Source organism: Solanum lycopersicum, chromosome 4 (assembly GCF_036512215.1).
Source record: "Solanum lycopersicum chromosome 4, SLM_r2.1".
Lineage (NCBI taxonomy): Eukaryota > Viridiplantae > Streptophyta > Magnoliopsida > Solanales > Solanaceae > Solanum > Solanum lycopersicum.
This window is the reverse complement of record NC_090803.1, coordinates 50,415,655-50,439,653: the sequence shown is the minus strand read 5'-3', so window position 1 is coordinate 50,439,653 and position 23,999 is coordinate 50,415,655. Positions and strand designations below refer to the sequence as shown.

Sequence of the window (23,999 nt, the reverse complement as noted above, 5' to 3'; positions counted from 1 at the left end):
TAATTTAAATTTATGTTGTACAAATAGAATTAAAAGAACAAATTAAATTTTGATATTATTTTTAAATATTTTAAAATGTTATTGTTGTAATTTATAGTACTTTTAATGTAATTTTTCAAATAATATATTGCTCAATTTGTCCTAATTTACGTGACACGTGAGAAACTTCGAGACTCGCCAAAATTTTTAATATGACTTTGAATATTTAGGTTGTTAATTATTGTGATTTATTATGTTTTTATGTAATGTAATTTTTAAATAAATATTTACACACTGTCACAATTTATGTTGCTCATAAGAAATTTTAGGAATTAATTAAATTAAAATATAATTACATAAACAGATCTCTAAACTTGTTGAGATTTTCCCCTAAGGTACCTCAACTATGTTATTTTCCTATTGAATCATTGAACCAACAATAATTTGTTCCTTTTAAGCACCATTGGCTGATGTGAAATCAATTTTTTATGATGGGTATTGACAAAATATATATATGTTGTTCCAGAACTCATTAGTTCAATTGGTAGCAGTGAAAATGTTTGAGAATAATAATTTTTTACTTCAATCATTTGGACACAATTGAAAAAAATAAGACTAACACACTATTTGTTTTCATTCCTTTGATTAAATCATTACAATACGAACACAATTGAAGGCATTTATAATATAAAAGTCGATCAAAATCTGTCAATAGTGTTTAAAAAGAAGGGATAATGCACAAGTACCCCCTCAACCTATGCCCGAAATCTCAGAGACACACTTATACTTTATTAAGGTCCTATTACCTCCTGAACTCATTTTATTAATAATTTTCTACCTCTTTCAACCTACGTGGCACTATCTTGTGGGTCCAATGTTGGTTGACTTATTTTTTCTAGCTAGTGTAACGTAGGCCAAAAAAATGATTAGAAAATTACTTATAAAATAAATTCAGTGGGGGGAAGGGGGAAGGGGGTAATAGGACCTTAGCATAGTATAAGTGTGTCTCTGGATTTCGGGCATAGGTTGAGGGGGGTAATTGTGCATTTTCCCTAAAAAGAATATATTATGGGGGACTCAATGATTCAATAGGGAAATGATGTAGTTGAGGTACTTGAACGAAAAATTCCAACAAATTTTGGGATCTGTTTATGAGTTCGACATATATATATATATATATATATATGAACGAAAAATTCCAACAAATTTTGGGATCTGTTTATGAGTTCGAATAATATATGTTATCACATCTGTATTTTGAGAGTTGATCGAAAATTTTGATATATTTTTCAAATATTTATTTTGTTAATAACTAATTTTATAGTATTACTTTTTTTAGTATTTTATGACAATAAATCATACTAAAAAGGGAAATAAGACAAATACATTAAAACAGAAAAATTATTAAATATTAATAGAGGAGAAGGGTAGTAATCTATAAATGCATAACATACTAAAAAGGGACATAAAACATATAAATTTAAACGAAGGAATAGTTAAATATAAATAAACAAAAAGGAAAATTGATCAATTGACTGACTGACCCTAAGTTCCTCTATTCCTTTCTATATTATATATTTTATCATACACACGTCTAATAAAAAAATGAAATTCTCTTCATTGATAGTAGTTCCCCAAACATATTATTTTTAGAGATACTTATATCTCTAAATTCAATTGTTGAATTTTAACATTAAAAAATTGTTGATTTTTCAGCTTCTTTTTTTTTTTAAAAAAAAAAACAGATCTAATTTTGTTGAAAAGACGCCCAAATATTTATGATATTATCGATTTTGAGTAATATTTAAATAAATTGGAATACATATGATGATATATGGATCAAAGTTTGATTCAATTAATTATTGTATGAAAAAGGACCAAAAATACCCCTATACTATTCGAAAAGATTCAAAAATACCCCTCATCCACCTATTGGATTGAAAATACCCCTCAGTCAACCTTTTTGGTCCACTGCTTCCCTTCAAACTAACAACCTTATATTTTGTAATTATTATTATTATTAATTATTACGTGACGTCTTTGTATTGGATGAAGTTTAATTTCAACCCACCTAACTTTTCCTACCCCACTTGACTCATACTGACATCCCTTGACCCAAACCCATATTCAAAATCAATTTTATCCAATTTATTTTATCCTTGAACATATAATCTATTTTATCCTCATTATGATGAACCTTGAATTCAACAATGGCATTGTAAACAACGAACTTCTAGCAAAAACATATCACTTGTACATAACTAGCTACTCAAAAAAGCATCTCATCAGCAACTCGTCTACCCCAACATAATCCGGCAGATCCCTCTTGAGTAATTGAATACTTGAATGCATATTCTGGACGAAATATCTAAATCTTTTATTTGACAATTTCATCTATGTTAATTATGTACTAATGGTCACACCAATATAAAACAATGTCACTATGCATAAGTACTATTCACCCGAAATGCAGGAGGTGTTAGAGGTGTAATTAGCCTTTTAAGAAAATAACTTATGATTATCGAGGGACCATAATGCTTACGTGTCTTATAATTACAACACGCAATCAAGTAAGAAATATTTAAAAATGAGTGAGGAAAAACGTTTAGACTACATTGGCAATCCAAAACATGTCTATTACAAAAACAACTTAATCTGCAATCCGGGTCATATAAAAACAAACGAAGATGAACTTAAACATGAGAATTTTACTTGAAAGCAACAAAACAACTACTTTTTCAGCTCATATATCGCAACGAGACTGTTTGTGTACGGTATGAATCTTCTCTTAGGATTTAATTGTCCTGGAGTCATAATAGTAGATCTCCACCTTCTGCCCATTCAAGTAATAAAGATATATCCTTTCAGTTGTGTAGATCACCACAATGTCATCACCACTATTTATACACGGTAATACATTGCACAACATAGTACCATTGTCAACAAAGGGATCTTTCTCCAATATTTGCCGAGACTTCTTGTGTCCAAGATATATGCACACACTACGATCATGTCCATTGCTCTGTACATATCTAACATAAAAACATCCCCGCAATCATTGTAAACAGTTACATAGGATAAGTCATCCTTTACCGGAATCAACACACCATATCTCCCATGTGGAATAGGCACACGTACAACTGCTGCAACCTCATTTCTTGCATCAAATGCTAGCACACCATGTTTTACTAATACCAAGAAAAACACATTTATTACCTCTATTATCAAGCTTCTTTATTTTTGCTTTTGAAATATGTGCATAAGCAATGGATCCAAAATTTTTGAAGTGTTCTACTATCAATTTCCTTCCGCTCCAAATTTCCTACGGTATTACATCTCGAAGAGTAAAAGTAGAAATTCTGTTCAAGATAAGAATGCTCCTGTTAGGTACAGATGTTTATGTATATTTTGAAGACTGACAATCCGGTACATTATAGAGCAAGTTGAGCAAACGTGAACTGAGTCGGGAAAGCTTACTGGAAAAGGAAATAAGAGGCTATCTTAAAGTAGGAAAACAACAACCTAATTAGATAAGGAAATAAGCATAAGTTTATAGTTATTATAATTCATTCATAGAAGGAAAAGCTATTTCCTGCTTGGTTAAGGAACTAGTTTGAGGCGGTCAATACAAAGAAGGAAAACTATTTTCTACTTGTTTAAGGAAATAGTTTGAGGTTGCATAGTAAACAAGGAAAATCACGTAAGAAGTTTCCTTTAAATGCAAAGTACAAAGAGAAGTCCAAATCCTACAAGGTTTTGTTCCATCGGGAAAGACAATGATGTTCGAGTTGAAGATGCGGCAAAGTATTGTTCTAGTTGAAGAAGGAATTGAAGATGGGACGAAGACAAGTTCCGCACAATGTAGGAATACTAGGCATGAGCTTCTAAGTTTCAAGAGAAAAAGGAAGCAGAGCACATGTGGATTTCTAGTTGAAATAAGTTTTGGATTCAAGTCTAAATCTATAAATAGGACGATAGTTTCGCTTGAGAACAATCACGTACTTACATAGAGAGAAGATCAAAACACGATCAAGAGTTTTGAGAGTTACTTGGGAGTGTTGCAAATTTGTGAGGAAAAAGTTGTATGATTGTAATTAAGGGTTTTTATTGCAATCGAGTGTGTGTGTAGGATTCGTCTAACAAGTTTGAGAAACTTGACAGACGATAGAAGATTAAAACCCATCTTAGCTTGGATTTTGAGTTTATAATTCCTTAGGTTACATAGACTTGTAATGTTTTGTTGAGTTTCAAAGTTGAATAAAGTGGAGTTAAATCCTACAGAGGTGTAGGTCCTGATTGTTACCCTTTATGAGTTTTGGTGGTTTTCTGCGACAAGATATTGTGTCATTATTTTATTTATTTAACATAACGTAACTGTTGTAATCTACAAAGGAGCATATTGAAAATACTTGTTCCTTAGGAAAATTTGGGGGTCATAATTCCAACAGCTCCATTTCACTGTTTTGGCATAAATTCCTCTGGAAATCTTTCCTGAGCCAGCAATCTACAAGCCATGTTTAAAAATGATTCTATTCATCCTCTCTATCACACTATTTTGTTGCGGTGTATATGTTGTTGAGAGCTCTTTTCAAATGTCACAAGCCTCACAAAATTCATCAAATATCTTAAAGCATTATTCTCCTCCGGGATCTATCAGAAGGTTCTTAGTTGCTTTTCCAATCTAATTCTCCAGACATACTTTGTAGCTTTTAAATACATTAAAACCCTCCAAATTTTCTTTCAGAATATACACCCCAGTCTAACTGGATTAATCATCAATAAGGGTAATAAAATACTGTTTGCCCCCATTAGAGATTGGTGTTAATGGCCCCTAGATATCCAAGTGTGCTTGCCCTAATACCTCCCTGGATCTCCATGACTTACTGTTAGGAAACTGAAACGATGTTGTTTTCTAACAACACATTCTTCACAAACTTGAGATGGAACAACAATTTCATAAAGCCCCATCACCATACTCTTCCTTTGAAGGATCTTAAAGCCACAAAAATTTAAGTGTTCATACAAAAAATGACATGAAGGAATTTTCAATTCCTCCACGTAGCAAGATTGAACATTTTGAATTTTCAAAGGAAACAATCTGTTTTAATTCATTATCACAAAATTAATAACTCATCTGGGTGACTAGAAATCTCACATGTATCATTCCTTAACGTGATGGCATACCCTTTTTGTAACAGCTGATGGGGACAACACTCAACAAATTTGATATGATTTCCACACACCTATTTTTTGTTTTAGAATTGATATTGTACCTTTACCCATCACATTCACTATTGATAGATCACCAAAACTATCTATTCACCAATAGTTTTCACTTAAATTAGTAAAAGAAGACTTACTTCCAGTAATATTGTTACTACAGGAGGTATTCACATGTGTACCAAATAACTTGCTACCTGATCTCACTTTAACATGAACCGCCATTAACAAGGTTTCTCCTTCCTTATCCTCAACAAAAGTTGACTTTTCTTCTTTCTCATTAGGGAGCCTAGTATGATATTCAGAAAGACAATGACTTAATTTATAGCAAGGATAACATTCTACATTGGATTTTTTTAAATCTCTCCCTATGCCTTTGTCGTAGTCATCATTGGCTCTAAAATTACAGAAGGCAAACACACATAGAGCTATAATATCTTTCAAAAAAAGTTAGTAGAAACCATACTTATCGAACTACTAGTGTATGTTGTTATAAGACATATTCCATAAAACAAGGACTACTCCTACAATGATTGAGGCACTTCATGTACCCGGAGACATCCCTAGAAACATGGTGCAACGGTAAAGGTACTTCCTACGAAAATATTGAGCTGCTCCAACTATGAAGTAGTCCCGGCGATGACATGTCCATAACCATCAGACCTCCTAATGCCTGATTTCCGACAAAATTGCTCATTTCCTTCAATGTCAACTTAACATTTCTAACAGAATCGCTAAAATTTCCAATCAATTAATTGCCAAGTGGACATAATCAATAAAAAAAACCCATAGGGAACGGGTTCGATCCTAGAGCATCCCGAGACAATCTCCTGAGGTTGACTTAAATGTTCAAGATGCAATGTCTCCCAGGTTGACCGAAGCTATTTGGGTCCATCTAATATAATTTCAAACGTATCTTTGACCCGAGACACTTAGGAAGGTACTCAGGCGTTTGAAATGCATCATCATCGGTAGAGTTTGGAAAAGTATCATCGAATGATGCATCAAAAAAAGTTCTAAAATTTCAAAGAAAATTATCGACGTTTTTTTCAAATGTTGCAGTCATGTTTAGGACATGAAAAGTATGTTGTCGTCATGTGTAAGACGTAAAAAGTATGTTGCTCTGACGTTTTTTAAAATTCAACTTTCTGTCTTAATTTCTAGTTAGACTAGTGTTCTTGATTTAACTAGAAAGATTCATTTTAAAAAGATATACAAGACATTGAACTCTAGATTATGAACTTTTAAGTGCGAAATATAGAGGCATACAAAAAATAAATAGAACTAAATATACATAATCAACTGATGAAACTACCTTACAATTCTATTTTTTGAAACATGAAGAATCTTAATTTTTGTTTCTAAGATTTGATATCTACAAAATCTAATATATCAATTTGAACAATCTCGAAAGATAAAATATATATATAAAAAAAAGTAAATGCAAGTTTCCTCTGTATTCCTACTCTGTCTCTCGCTAAATTTGTGATCAATTGCTAAATACTTTTTACGCCGCACACAAGACTGCAACAGATCAAAATAATATTGAGGATTTTGGAACGTCGATTTCTCAACTGACGTCATCATTTTTGACGCATCATTTAATGATATTTTTCGAAATCCTACCCATAATGATGCATTTCATACACCTAGATACATGCCTTACTATCTCGGATCGGAGTCGGGTTTGGACTCGGGTCAGATTGAACCAGATATCTTTGGCAATCGATAGGGTTTTTTTATGATGCTTTTGGAACTATCAATTCAAACTCAGGAGATTGTCAAAAGGGAAGCTACGGGATCAAACCTGCTCCATGTGGACCCTAATTGATTTGACTCAACTTGCGAGTGAATTAATTAGGTTTTTTAGCGATTCTTCTAGAAATTTCAAGTTCACGTCGAGGGAAATGAGCAATTTTGCCCCCAATCAGGAAACAGTAGTTGATATGGTTAAGGACATGTCATCGCCAAGGGTATTTCGTAGTTGGAGAAGCTAAGGAGTTTTGGATGAAGTGTATGTGTTGTTGAGCCAGATTTCTACCCATGTCTCAGGGTACTTGAACATGCCATCAGCGAATTGTGGTTCCGGTCTCTCAAAAGGGTTGAATAATCTGTTGAGTTCTAACAGATTGGTACATTCTTCCCCTAAGTTAGGAAGTAATTCAGCAAAAGGTGGAGTTGTAGAACTGAAATTAAATGCTAATGTAGTTATTTGTTGAAAAGGAAATAACATAGTAATGACTCGAATAATGTAAACAAACAAAAAAATCCACTATATTTTTCTTGAGTGATAACGTTTATAATGATGTGGAAAAAAAGGAAGATGGCTAGAAAAACAGGGGAAGTGCTCACTTGTCAAGGCAATGAAAAAAGCGTTATGTTAAGGAGTTAGAATACTTCATTCATCATTTGAATGCCAAATATATCGTATTAAATAACAGAAAATGTAACTCTAAAGGCAACACTTGGAGCAACTGGTGTAGCTCCTCAATTGCAGCCACCCCCCGAGATGTATCCCCATCCTCCTCCATGGATGTCATGTACCCCACCTTATATGACGAAGCGACTAGGATAGTAACTAGGGTAGGCAGTTGTGCCTGCGCCAACATGTAGCAAGAAAGTGGAGATAACGAAAAGTGAGATGAAAACAAAGAAGGTTGCTAGTGTTAGCTTCCTTGGTGTGTTGTTCTTCATGCTTCTTTTTGGTGGGTTAGTTCCTTCATTGAAAGTGAGATATGGAGGTATAAGGGAACCATTTATGAGTGGAGATTCTTGTGAGTGGATTTTTTGGTAACATCATGGAAGAGTTTTGATTGTCGACGGGCCTGTGAATGGGACTGGTTATTCTGGGAAATACGGTGTACTTGATCATCACTTACATTGTGGCTGGGGAGATTTTGTGAAACCAAAAAAAAATACCAATAAAGCTGCAAATAAGTTTGTTTACATGGGAAATGGCAGTGATCCTATTTTTGCCTCTTTGTACATACCGAGTAATGATAAACTTGTCTATATGCACTAAAACTCGATAATTCTGTCTGTATTTGCAAAGGAAAAAGCCATGACATCTCATGGAAGTGCTGATAAGAAAAATGATGAGGTAGACCTCACAGTTCCTGGAGATTTAGCCATCCTTGCCTTTATCGAAGTCCTGCAGCGGGACAAAAGACTCTTGGATCCAAACATAGAAGAAAAAGGGAAATTACAATCCTACTTTGTTATAAAAAGACAAATCTAAATAGGTTAAAGAAAAAAGAAAATAGGAGAACATACCTTGGCAAATTAAAGTTTGTAATGTCGGGGATTTAAGCATAGAACGGTGGTGGATAAGAATTTGGAACACACTACAACAAGCAAATCTACTCATCACATTTGAAAACAGAGACATCTAAAATATTAACCCTAACCACAAAACAGGAAATAAAATAATTATAACAAAAGGGGAGATTCTTTATATAATCTCATATATAGAAACACAATAGAAGGAGAAAGCTTACCAATCAGATCTACTAACAAATAGAGATTAGAGAGATGTCTGACTTCATATAGGAACATTTGATTTTGTGCTTCTTTTGAGTCAAAAATTAAGGAATTAAGTATCTGACTTGATATAGGAACAATTTTTGTTTTCGTTTTAAAATCCAATTATACACAATTTGAAAAGAAGTAAATTTTACCAATGACATTTTTTACAATTATATTAGGGAATGGGTCAAATGTTACCCTTCTTCTATTGGAAATGTTTTAAATAGACAATTCGTAATACTTTAAGTCCAAATATACCCTTATGATTATACTTTGACACAAATTTACCCTCAATTTTAACGAAAAACACGTGACAAGCTCATAATCAAATAACGCACTCGAATTCAAATATTTAATTTTTTAAGAAACTCATTTCCTCTGTTTTGATTTCTTTTCTATGCATCTTCTTCTTAAAAGAAGTTAATAATTTATCGTAATAAAAAACTAATATGATTTTTCTTTCTTTCTAATAGAGGTTTTTATAAATAAAAAATTATCATGCTTAACCTCTTCGAGAAAGTGTCAATATTGATCAAAGAAAATACACTATTGAGATATGCTCTAAGAATTTTCAGCATTCAAAAATAGATGACTCCCTACGTTCATTAATTTTCTTGTACTTTTATAATTGTACGAAGATGTGGTGTACAATGATTAATTTTATAGAAAGGGAAAATGACAACTACACCCTAGACTATGACGGAAATAACAGAGACATACCTTATGTTCAGATTTTATGTCATTGCTCAGTTATGCTTTGTCCGACCTATATATTTGTATAAATATTATTTGTATCATGTATGCCTAGTACATTCCAAGTACTAACACATACTCTACGCTACATTCTTTCATAATATAGGTTCAAATATTCAGCATCTAGATCACTCATAAAATTGTATCGAGTAGCTTCAATGATGAGTCCTCATACTTTGAGGACAATAGACATATTTTATTTATATTCAGTCTTTTAGTTCAGACTTAAGTTTTGCTAGGGTTAGCTAGGAATGTCCCATTAACTCTAGATCGTAGAGTCTTATTAGACATAGTATTAGATTAAGTTTTAGTTTTGAGTGAATGTGCAGTATCTCTGAACCCTTAACAAGTTAAATACATTCATATCAATTTTGGGTATTCTCCACCTTCAGTTATCACGTGATTTAGCTTCTGCATTAGTTCATGTTTTTCTTAGAGATTCTCAGTATGCTTATGATATGCAAGCCTCACGGTTAGCTTGGGGTCACTCGTGATCCTAGGTCCCGTATTACATCAAGGGAGTAGCCTCCGGACATGACAACTCACAAAACTATGTTAATTGACTATAAAGTAACACAATCAAAATCTTGTTTCAAAGTAATAATCTTTTACGAATCTTTATTTAAATTATTTGTATTTAAAAAGAAATCTATTGCTAAACTATTCAATTATTATCAAACTCATCAGGTATTAATAAAAGTTTTATCAACTAAGCATCACTTAAAAGAATAATAACACATAAAATAATTCCATAAAAAATAATACAAAATTACATAAAAATATGGGTTCATACCATATTTATTTTGTACAAACCATACCTTAACTCCAAAATGGAAAGAAAAACTTAAAATCATAAGCGCTCTTCAAACCATACTGCGTATGCAAGGTAGCATATGCCAAATCTCTCCACCCTTATAATCCCAAAATATATGAGCCATTACCACCTCTCCACTGGATTCATTATTGTAAATTTCTTAACAACTCTCATGTAAGAATTGTGAAAAAAAATAAATCAAATCTACCATCTCCAATCACCAAAAAATAATTTCAACCAAATTAGACTCGTATTGGTGGTCTTGGTGGTGGTATGAATATTCTCTTTTCGAGCTTTTTCATTTGAAAGAAATGGTTGAGATTTCCTTGAGTAAGTGGAGGAGCTAATGGTGAAGTCGGATAAATTACAAAGGCATAGGTGGAGATAGTGGCGGCAGCGAAATTTTCAGACAATGTCGCCGGCGACGACATATCCCTCCGAAGAGACAAAGAGAGCCCCCAATTTAAACCCCAATACTTTCTCCAAAACAAAGTTCTCACCAAATAGTTAGTGCTAAAATATGAATGAAGAACAAAGGTTTAAGAAGAAAAAGTACAAAAACGTCTCTTAAAAAAAAGATCTACAGGTGAGATACACCTGTCATCAAAATAGTGGTACCTCATATTCCACTAAACATCAAACTCACTTAACGGCAATAAATTATACAAAAAAAATTAAATACAAGAAGTAGAAGAGTAGAAGATTAGGAAAAATTGTGGTTGGAAAATACGAGGAAGTCCGTCTATTTATAGTCAACAAAGAGTAGTATGAACAAATACTTTTTGTGTCTTATTTGAAACATCATGACCTTTTCGACAAATCACAACTTATTCAAAAAGTCATAACTCTTTGGAAAAGTCACTACTTATTGAAAAAGCCACAACTCTTTGAAACTTCACAACTCATTGAAAAATCACAACCCTTTGAAAAAAATCACAACTTATCAGAAAAGTGACAACTCAACAAAAAAGTCACAACATCAGTTAGGGATATTATAGTAATTTAACATTCAAGTTAGGAGTACATGTTTTTATGGTAAATATAGATGTAGATATATATATTTAGTCTATATAGAACAATTTTCGCAACTTTCAAAATTCTCCATAATTTGGTCATTAATCACTAACTAGAATTGATGATTATTGCCAATTAATTTAATATTTAAAAAATAAAAAACATCATAAACTTAATAAGTAACTGCAATATGTTTTATATATATTTTATTATATATTTAACTATGTGTTATTAATGGTTTTATTGTAGTAAATCTACTTTATAGGGGTATTTTGATATTTGATTTTTAACTTTTTCCCACTTATATATACTAGTTTTGACGTACATGCATTGCACGTGAATATCAAATCAAGTACCACACTATTTTTCCATCATTAAAAAAATATAAGGCATACTAAATATGATGTTTTAAGAAGAACAAGAATAAATATTCTTTTTAAAAATGTAGTTTAAAAATTTGAGGAAGCCCCTATTTTTATATGCAACAAAGGGTAGCTTATGGAAAAGTACATATTGTTGGGTATGTAGCAAGAATTGATGGGAAATAGAAAGAAGGAGAGGAATTTGAAAAGTTTAGAACTTGAAAGGTTGGGAACTTGAAAAGTCCTCTAATGCTTTATTAAAAAAGGCAATATTCGCTCATCGGTAATGGAAATGAAAATAGGAGAGTTTAAATAAATAAACACTCCTATTAATTGTTAAAAGGGTTGGAAAGAGGGACCCCTCGCGCCGCCGTCGTCGTCGCTCGCTCGCTTTGGCTTCCTCTTCGGCTTCGGCTTCGGCAAATGATCGATCAAGATATAATTTTTTGGACAAAATTTATTTTATTTATTTATTAATTAATTTAAATGGCCAAAAATTATTTTCAATAAATCAGTTGATAACAGAATTTAACCGAAATGTTTTCAACTTTTTAGTTAACCCGACCCGACTCGGATCCACGCGAGTGACCCGTTTTAAATTCCGTTATATTCAAAATTTCCAGCCATGACTGTTCTGAAAGGTTGCAACTTTCAGGAACAGTCAATACCATTTGAAAGTTTGCAACCTTTTATTAATGGTCGTATCAAATATTATTCTTGCCTATAAATATAATTCAGTATTCAGAATATTTCCTAACAAATTTTCTGATCTTCCTTCTTCTTAAAAAACATATATTTCTTCCTGTACTTTCCTGCTGTGGATTGATTCGCTGACAGTAGAGTTTTTTGTATCTATACTCTAATGATTAAGATCATTTTACCCTGGGAGGTTATATTCCAAATCAAACCTCGGATACTAGAGGGGAATAATTTCCTTAAGGGGACACTGTGAATTCAGTGGACTTGGTTTTCTTCCTAAAAAGAGAAATAAAAAAGTATTCAACATTCTGGTAAGTTTTACAGATTAAATTATTTTTTACAAATAAATTTTTGTTCATCTTATTTACTGGTTCTAAAAATCTCAGTTACTTCGTGTTTCTGAATGATTTATTACAACCAGTAATTTCTGATTTTCTTAACACAGTTTGGCAACAATCTTAAGGAAATTATATATAAATCTGTGTTTCTGGTGGAGACAAAAATATTTGTTATACTCCTTTAAGTCTGCAATTATAATTTATTGCTTACTTATATTGTATCAATTTTGTTTATCATAAATGGAAAACACTGGTGTTACAGTGGCTGTTGCCGCACCAACTCGAACTCTTGTATCACAAGCAGAGAAACCGGGTAAATTCACAGGGGTGAATTTCAAAGGATGGCAGCAACGAGTATTTTTCTGGCTTACCACTCTTGGTCTGCAGAAATTTACAAGTGAAGATACTCCATTACCTGCTGATGATATGCCAAACAGGGAAAAATTTATGATTGTTGAAGCATGGAAACAGTCAGACTTCCTATGTAAAGGTTACATTTTGAGTGCTTTAGAGGATGACTTATATAATGTCTATAGTGCAATAATAACTTCAAAAGAGTTGTGGAATGCAATTGAGAAGAAATATAAGACAGAAGATGCATGCTTGGAAAACTTTATGGTCGCAAAGTTTTTAGACAATAAAATGGTAGATAGTAAGACTGTTGGATCACAAGTGCATGAACTTCAACTTATTCTCCATGATCTGATTGCTGAAGATATGGTAGTAAATGAAGCTTTTCAAGTGGCTGCAATGATCGAGAAGTTGCCTCCTTCGTGGAATGATTTCAAGAATTATCTAAAGCACAAGCGTAAAGAAATGAAGCTTGAAGATCTTGTGATTCGTCTCAAGATTGAGGAAGATAATAGAAATGCCGAAAAGAAGTCGCGTAAGATTTCAACAATCATTGGAGTTAATATTGTTGAAGAAGCTCCTACCAAAGACAAAAAGAGAAAGAAGTCCAACGGGCAGAAGTTAGAACAGGCCAAGAAGAAATTCAAAGGCAACTGTTATAATTGTGGCAAGGCTGGTCATAGATCTTCTGATTGTCATGCTCCAAGAAAGGACAAAAACAAAGGCAAAGTCAAAAGTCAAGCAAACATCGTGGAAAAGATGGAAGATGCAGATAAGTTGTGTGCAATGATATCAGAATGTAACTTAGTTGGAAATCCCAGGAGTGTTTCTCGACTCAGGTGCTACTAGACATATTTGCTCTGCAAAAGAAGCCTTTGCAACGTACACTCCTGCTGAGTACGATGAAGATTTATTCATGGGAAACACAACAACAACAAGGATTGCAGGAACCGGGAAAGTAATGTTGAAAATGACATCCGGCAAAGTGTTGACTTTAAACAATGTTCTGCATGTCCCTACTATTAGGAAGAATTTAGTTTCTGCTGCACTACTCGTTAAGAACGGGTTTAAGTGTGTCCTAGTTAGTGATAAAGTTGTAATAAGTAAGAATGAAATGTTTATAGGAAAGAGCTACCTCAATGAGGGTCTTTTCAAACTAAATGTAATGGTTATTGACAGTATTAATAAAAATTCTGCTTCTGTTTACTTATTGGAGTTAAGTGATTTATGGCATGCCCGTTTGGGACATGTAAATTACAAAGCCTTGCGAAAATTGGTTAATCTAGAAGTATTGCCTGATTTTAAATGCGATAAGTCGAAATGTAAAATTTGTGTGGAAAGTAAGTTTGTTAAAAATCCTTACAAGTCTGTTGAAAGAAATTCTAAGACTTTAGGCTTAATTCGAACAGATATATGCGATATGAAGTCAACACCATCTCGTGGTGGGAAAAAGTACTTTATAACTTTTATTGATGACTGCACTCGATTTTGTTATGTATATTTGCTTAATAGTAAGGATGAAGCAATTGATGCATTTAAACAATACAAAAATGAAGTGGAAAACCAATTAAATCTAAAGATAAAAATGATTCGGAGTGATAGGGGTGGAGAATATGAATCTCCTTTTGCAGAGATATGTTTGGAATATAGTATTATTCATCAATCTACTGCACCTTATACACCACAGTCAAATGGTTTGGCAGAACGGAAGAACAGAACATTAAAGGAAATTATGAATGCCTTAATGATCAATTCTGGTTCACCGCGAAGTCTTTGGGGGGAAGCCATCCTTACAGCTAATAAAATACTCAATAGAGTACCCCATCGACAAACACAATCAATTCCATATGAGTTGTGGAAAGGAAGAAAACCCAACTTGAAATATTTCAAAGTGTGGGGGTGTTTATCCAAGTTAGAGGTTCCTTTACCTAAGAGGGTTAAAATTGGACCCAAAACAATAGATTGTGTCTTTATTGGGTATGATGTGAATAGTAAAGTCTGTCAATTTTTTGTTCACAAATCTGATAATCCTGAGATTCATGTTAATACGATAATTGAATCAGATAATGCAGAGTTTTTTGAAAACATTTATCCGTATAAAACTGAAAGTGAGTCAACAAGTGAAACACCTAAACGACCACGAGAAGAATCAATGGAAAATATTCTAACTAGTGAGGAACCTAGGCGAAGTACTCGACAACGAAAATCTGTTTCTTTCGGACCAGATTTTGTAGCACTATTGCTTGAAAATGAGCCTCAAACATTTAAAGTAGCTATGTCTTCGTCAGAGTCAACTTATTGGAAAGAAGCAGTCAATAGTGAGATTGAATCAATTTTAAGCAATCACACTTGGGAATTGACTGATCTTCCTCCAGGAAATAAACCTTTAGGATCAAAATGGATCTTTAAAAGGAAAATGAAACCTGAATGGACTATTGACAAATATAAGGCTAGACTGGTAGTCAAAGGGTACAGACAAAAGGAAGGTCTGGACTACTTTGATACATATTCTCCAGTAACAAGGATAACATTAATTAGGATGTTAATAGCACTAGCAGCAGTGCATGATCTTAAAATCCACCAAATGGATGTGAAGACAGGAGAGTTAGAGGAAGAAATTTACATGGAACAACCTGAAGGGTTTATAGTTCCTGGTAAAGAAAAGAAAGTGTGCAAACTTTTGAAGTCACTTTATGGACTCAAACAAGAACCCAAACAATGGCATGCTAAATTTGATCAAATAATGTTGGCAAATGGATTCAAGATTAACGAATGTGATAAATGTGTTTACATTAAAAACGTTATGAATCATGAAGTCATTGTTTGTTTGTATGTTGATGACATGTTAATAATGAGTAAAGAAATTGACGATATAAATGCTACTAAGCGCATGTTGTCGAGCAAGTTCGATATGAAAGACTTAGGAGTTGCTGATTTGATCTTAGGGGTCAGGATTATCAAAACTCCCCAGGGACTAGCATTATCTCAATCTCATTATATTGAAAAAGTATTGGATAAGTTCAATTACTTGAATTTCAATGTAGTCAAAACACCAATTGATTTAAGTTGTACATTTAAAAAGAATGAAGGTCAAACTTACTCTCAATTGGAATATGCCAGATTGTTGGGAAGTTTGATGTATATTATGAATTGCACGCAACCAGATATAGCATGTGCTATTAGTAAACTGAGTTGGTACACTAGTAATCCGAATCAAACTCACTGGATGGCTATGAAACGTGTGTTGGGTTATCTAAAATGGACACAACATTATTCTTTGCATTATAATAAATATCCTGCTGTGATTGAAGGATATAGTGATGCAAATTGGATTACCGGGTCAAATGATGTAAAATCCACGAGTAGTTATGTATTCATACTTTGTGGAGGAGCTGTCTCTTGGAAATCTTCCAAACAGACACGTATTGCTCGCTCCACAATGGAATCTGAATTCATTGCTTTGGATAAGGCTGGTGAAGAAGCGGAATGGCTCCGGAATTTCCAAGAGGATATTCCATTCTGGCCCAAACCTGTTGGACCAATTTGCATACATTGCGATAGTCAAGCAGCAATAGGTAGGGCAGCGAGCGTTATGTACAACGGGAAGTCTCGTCATATACGACGTAGACATAACACCATAAGACAACTGCTCTCTAGTGGAATTATCACAATTGACTATGTAAAGTCAAGCGATAATGTGTCAGATCCACTAACGAAAGGCCTAGTGAGAGAGGCAGTTGAAAGATCATCTAAGGGAATGTGTTTCGGCTTAGGACAAGTCAGCATGACGGTAACTCTATCTAGCAGACTGGAGATCCCAAGAGCTAGATTCAAGGAGAAAAACAAAGTTGTGGCTGACGGTTTGACATTGTCAATTAACTCAATCCATTCTCATGATGAAGACAATGTTCAGGAAAAGGTTAAAACTTTAAGGCTTGTTAATGAGTTAATAAAGCTTAAAGTTTTTAATGATTTGCTAAGTTTGGTAGATTTGACCAAATAGTGTATCTACGAGAAGACACGGTTAGAAATCACCTATGTGAGTGTTAAGTGGAAGCCGCTTCAAAGAGAATTTTATGTCAAAAGTCTATTCTCTATACACTCATGAAACCAGGAGGTGTTCATGGCTGAAACGAACACAATCGTAAGAATCATAAACAGTAAAGGGTTAATTGTGTGACATATGGTTGTCTAGGTATACACCAAAGTTCGACGGTTCAAAGATATCACATCTACCGATTGACTGAGTATATCCGACATATGTTCACTACGGAAAGTCCAAGGGGAAACCTACTTATCCAGATGCAATTAATCCTTGCTTGTAAAGTACACAATTGTCCATGCATTCCTATGTTATAAGTATTCCCCATCAATGTGGGGGATTGTTGGGTATGTAGCAAGAATTGATGGGAAATAGAGGGAAGGAGAGGAATTTGAAAAGTTTAGAACTTGAAAGGTTGGGAACTTGAAAAGTCCTCTAATGCTTTATTAAAAAAGGCAATAGTCCCTCATCGGTAATGGAAATGAAAATAGGAGAGTTTAAATAAATAAACACTCCTATTAATTGTTAAAAGGGTTGGAAAGAGGGACCCCCCTCGCGCCGTCGTCGTCGTCGCTCGCTCGCTTCGGCTTCGGCTTCGGCTTTGGCAAATGATCGATCGAGAGATAATTTTTTGGACAAAAATTTATTGTAATTATTTATTAATTGATTTAAGTGGCCAAAATTTATTTTCAATAAATCAGTTGATAACAGAATTTAACTGAAATGTTTTCAACTTTTTAGTTAACCCGACCCGACTAGGATCCGCGCGAGTGACCCGTTTTAAATTCCGTTATATTCAAAAATTCCCGCCATGATTATTCTGAAAGGTTGCAACTTTCAGGAACAGTCAATACCATTTGAAAGTTTGCAACCTTTCATTAATGGTCGTGTTAATTCTGAAAGGGTAGCAACCTTTCAGAATATATTACTATTGCCTATAAATACCATTCAGTATTCAGAATATTTCCTAACAAATTTTCTGATCTTCCTTCTTCTTACAAAACATATATTTCTTCGTGTACTTTCCTGCTGTGGATTGATTCGCCGATAGTAGAGTTTTTGGTATCTATACTCTACTGATTAAGATTATTTTACCCTGGGAGGTTATATTCCAAATCAAACCTCGGATACTAGAGGGGAATAATTTCCTTAAGGGGACACTGTGAATTCAGTGGACTTGATTTTCTTCCTAAAAAGAGAAATAAAAAAGTATTCAACATTCTGGTAAGTTTTACAGATTAAATTATTTTTTACAAATAAATTTCTGTTCATCTTATTTACTGGTTCTAAAAATCTCAGTTACTTCGTGTTTCTGAATGATTTATTACAACCAGTAATTTCTGATTTTCTTAACACAGATTGGCAACACTTATTGTGCATTATAAAAAGAGATGTCACAGTCCTATAGAAAACTCACATAAATAAATAAAATACAATATAAAAAAACAAAAAGATATACTACATTTGGTGTTTTAAGTTAGGTAATATAGACATATAAAAAATATAGATATAGATTGGTGTAATCTTAATTTGATATGAAATTTTACAAAATAAAGAAGATTTTTAATTTAAGGAGTATATGTTGAATATATAAAAATGTCTTTTCACTTTATGGTCTTATTTATGTGCCCCACACCAAAGAAAAAATAACATTTTATATAAAACTAAATAAAAGTAAAAGTACACTAAAAAATCTGAAGGAAAGTGTACTTACTAAATGTAGTTTGGACTCTTCAAATATGTTTTGATCAAATACTTTTTCTCCAACAGTTGGATACTTTTCAGATTTTGATAACCAAGTGGTAGTTTTTGCTACAGAAAATCATTGATTCTCTTGTCAAGTAGAAATTGCTACAAAAGTATATTTTATTGTTATGAAAATGAGTAAGTATGAATTATCAAAATACTCTTCTCATTTGAAGTTGAGTTATTTCATTCTCTTTGTCGAATCAATAATCGGTAATCTATCTAATTTACAATCAAAAAAATATTGTAATTGCATGATTGAAAAACTCTCACAGTCTTCCTTATTTTAAAAAGAAGAATAGAAAACCAAAAATATTGTAATTGCATGATTGAACAACTCTTACAATCTTCCTTATTTTAAGGAGAAGAATAGAAAACTTATAAAACTTGTAGTTTAAAAGTGTGAGAAACACCCTCTATTTTAAAGACATGAATGGATATTATGAAGGTTCTTATTGGGTCTTTTGAGAGAAGTCACAATCCTTTAGAAAAATCACAACTTTTTGAAAATGTCATAACTCATCGAATAAGTCACAACACTATTAAAAAGTTGTAACCTTTGGGAAGATTAACTGGCCATCAATGTGAAAATGTAATATAATATAGCGTAAATAAATATAATATTAATATATAACATATATACTAACTTTAGTATTTTATGTTGGGTTATTTTAGTAATTTCATATTCAAGTTACAGAGTTCATGCTTTTAAGGTTGTGTGTGTGTGTGTGTATTTGTATATATTATCGGATGATATGATTAATATTACCAACTTAAACAATCTTACAAAATTAATTTTGAAACTTCAAGAATCTAAATTTTTATTTCTTAGATATGATATCTACTAAATCTAATAGATCAATCTTAAAATCGTTGAAAAATAAAACTATAAAAGAAATGTAACATTAAGTTTACTTTCTATTCCTATCGTGCTCTCCCTAAATCTCTTATCAATTGCTGAAAAACTATAGATATGGCCGATCCACCACCGGTGGAAGAAGCAAACTTCATCGAGTGTTTGACAGACTTGCAGCTATACCTCTTGACCGTACTTTTTACGCCCTACACACAACATACCAAGAAAATGTTGAAGGTTTCCTTATGGAATTTCCAAATGTCAATTTCACAACCGATGCCATCATTCTTGATGAATCATTCAATGATAGTTTTCCAAACACTATCAATGATGATGCATTTCAAAACCTAATAGTTTGCCAGACTGTCTCAGGTCAATGTCGGGTTTCACCTCAGATCAAATGAACCCGAATAGCTTTGTTCAACCTAAGATTCAATTGTTGGGGAGTTCTGATTCATCTAGAAAATTGAATTCGACCTCAGGATTTTGTCTTGGGGGAGCTCCAGTTAACAAGGATGAGTATGAAAAGAGGATAACTAGAAAAATTAGGAACATGGAAAGTGCTCTCTCTTCAAGGAAAAGAGAATAAGTTTAGAATATTTAAGTCAACGATTCAACATTTGAATACAAAGTTATCCTATGCGGTGGAAGAAAATGTTACTCTTAAAGGCACAAATTGGAGGTACTAGTGTACCTTCTCAAGTGCCACCACCCCCAGAGATTAATCCCTATCCTCCTCCATAGATGTCATATACACCATATTATATGATGAGCCGACAAGGATCTCAAGTGCCACTAGTTCCCATTCCAAAGTTGAAATCATAGCACTAGCATTCGCACCGAAAAGTAACACTAAGGTTGAGAAAAAGAAGAGTGAAGTTGAAACAAAGAAAGTCTCTAGTGTTAGCTTCCTTGGTGTGTTGTTCTTCATCTTGTTCTTTGGTGGGTTGGTTCCTTTATTGAAAGGCATATATGGAGGCATAAGGGAACCATTTAGAGTCTTTTTTGAATGGATTTTATGAAAAACATCTTGGAAGAGTTTTGACTATTAACGGGCATGTGAATTGGCTGGTTGTTCTGGGAAATATGGTGGTAAAGATCATAGCTCCCATTGTGGCCGGGGAGGTCAGGGTGAAAGCAATCAGAAAAATACCAATAAGGTTGCATATGAGTTTGCTCATGTGGGCAATGGTGGTGATCCTATGAAAGCCTCTCTGTATGTCCCAAGGAATGATAAACATGTTTAGATTGATGGGAACTTGATAATTCAACCAGTATTGGCAAGTGATAAAGCCATGGTATTTCATGTAAGTGCTTATAAGAAAAATAGAGAGGCATGCCTCATAGGTGATTTAGCCCCAGCTATCCCAGTAATCCATTCTCGCCTTTGTCGAAGTCCTGCAATGGGAAAAAGCATTCTTGCATCCGAGGGGAGAGAGAATGTAAAGTCAACTACGCATGAGTGGTACCTTGAAGGTTTGCACGTAAGCGTTGTTAAATCTCGACTTCCTATTAATTCTTATTGTTTTCCATTTTTTTAGTATAAATGAATTCCTCTAGTGTTTGCATTGAAATTTAGGAACTTTTAATTGCTTTGGGTCATAATTAATTCATGTTTTTGAATGGCCTTCTGCTCTCTAGTATATTAATTCATTTTTGTGTTTATTTGTGCAGGACCTTTGTTGAGGTCGGGCATGCGTACAAAAGTGTTCGAGTTTGATGCGTCATCTTTTGCTAGAGATATATCTATGAAAGAAAGGTAGAATGGCACGCGCCTCCATAGATATATAAGGATCCTCAACAGTCTCCCTTTCTAGACCCTCTCACTGCATTTCTGAAGAACAAACCGGATGAAATGGAAAGCAAGAGAACAAGCCACATTTTTCCATGGAAGTATCTGCTATGGTTGATGGTGATGGTGTCATAGGTCCAAAGTCAGTCTCTTAGATATTCGTTGTTGTGCTTATTGATAGCTTCAAATATGTAACCTATTGTTGCATGCTTCCATTTAAAGGATCTGCTCCTCTAGTGAATGCCCCTGAAGATGGAATATTCATATAGCAGAAGCATGTCGGTCGTCTTCTTTATATGTCATATGTTTCTGCAATATAATACATTAAATCTCTTTAAATATTGAAATAAGAAAGCAAATAATTCATTATGTTATATGTATTATCTTTGTGCATTTGTTATTTACTCAAAAATGACAATTGTAGTTGCTAATTCCTTACATTAGCAAATAACCTGAAAATATTTTACTTTCTCTGAAATAATATGATATCTTACTTAGGAAAACCAAAGCTTGGAATTTCAGTGAATTAAGAAAATAAGGGTAGAATGATTGTACAACCACACACTTATCATAAAGAGAAAAGAAAGGATAAAAGAAGAGAACACATCCATATAGAGGCACACATCCATATAGAGGCACACTCAATAATAACAATACTCATGAAAAAAAATTGAGGTATTTTCTTAATTTGTGATTTCTTTTCTTTAGTTGTGCGTTTGTTGTCAGCTTGATCATGACCACAGTGAGCAACTCCACAACAATATAATAGAAACTTCTCACGTAGCTTATATGGTTGAAGTCCTTAAACCCTGTTTCTCTCCTCTTGGATGGACGCAATGTATGAAGCATATTATTCAATCCTCAATGTATGAAAAATGGTTCACATTGAAAAGAATTATAGGTTAAAGAAGAATCAACCACGACAACATCATTTATAGAGAGCAAATTTAATAAAGAGTCAGGAATGGAAGACGAAATCTTGTTAATGGCTTCTCATGAAGCAAACACAGCCAAAAATATCCTCATGGTTCATAGATAGTCAATGTATGAGTCATATTTCACATATTATTGAGTTCATGTTTCACACACTTTAACAAGTCAATTAAAACTAAAGTTAGGATTGGAAATGGTGAAACAATAGATGCACTTGGAAAGGTTTATGTTGCCTTTCGGACTATACAAAGTACAAAGTGTATACATGATGTGTTTATGTTCCTTGTTTAGCATGTAACTTTTTATGTGTTAGTCAAATGATGTCAAAAGGTTGTTCCTTATCATTGGTTTTTGATTATGAAGATACTTTGATTGTTGAAGTAGAAATGGTGGATGAAACTTTTCCTATTGGATGATAAGTTTGATAGTACAAATTTTGCAAGTACGGGTGAGTCATCGTTGTGCTACAAAATATATGTGCATTTTTAACTATGTTACTTTAATGTCTATGAATGAAAACCTGTTGACTAAGGATTTACTTGAGAACTCACATTAAAATTTGTGAGACATGTCATATGGGTAAGGTACAAAGTAAAGCATTTCCTAAAAGTTCTACATGGAGGACAACTAAAAAACATGAATTGGCTTACACTGATGTGTGAACCTATGCAGACATTATCTTTGGGAAAAAAATAAATATTTGTTCTCTTTATTATCCATCTACAAAGTGATAGAAATGAAAAGCAATGTAGATATAGTAGAGTAGAGGCTGAATAAACATTGTATCTCATCTCAAGTTCAATCATCATAGATTTGTTAAAAGCAGAAAAACATGGCACTATCATTCCCAGTAAATGTAAGATCATCAACATGCTATTTTTTTTTTGATAAAAAATATTTTATTTATTAAAGTAAGCAATCAAAAAAACCAAACAACAGGCTTGGACACAAATCCCCAAGCATCATCATTTAAAAATTATTTTTATGCATTTAGGGATATACATCGAGTTGTTGTAGTCCACTTCCTAATCTAGCATGTAGAGATCTACAATCAAAGAATAGATGATCAATGTCTTCATGATCCAATTGATACACGGGTTGTTTCTATCCCCCATTTAGCCAATCTGACTTTTGTTGATAGCCCTTTTAATTAATGCAATATATAGTATGAATAGCCATTTGGGTGCCCCTTAATTTTCCCAGACAACTTTCCCCTCTCCACTTTCCCCATGTTCCCTCTCATCTTCTGATACAGATTCCTAATAGAGTACTGGTCCATAAGCAACAAAGTTTTTTCATTATATTCAGCTACTTGGAGATGTTTGTGTGCCTTGAAGATCTTTTGTACAGTCCACGACGCTTCTTTATTCTATATGATCCATACTCCTTAGGCAAGGCATTAATTGCTTTCTTTGCTTCTTTTGACCAACATAACTTCTCCGAGGCTATAAGTGATTTTTGTGCAATCTCAACATTCCCTGTCCAATGAAACTTTCTATAAAAACTTTCAATCATGCAGGACCTTCTTAGGTAATTGTGCCCTTCAACTATAGGATAGAAATGGGGTAGCCCAGC

General features: G+C 33.3%; 1 pseudogene; it reads left to right on the top strand.

Moving 5' to 3' along the window:
• The first annotated feature begins 7,262 nt into the window (after nt 1-7,262).
• LOC109120057 (bZIP transcription factor 17-like) lies at nt 7,263-21,760 on the top strand (annotated as a pseudogene).
• The last annotated feature ends 2,239 nt before the right edge of the window (nt 21,761-23,999 follow it).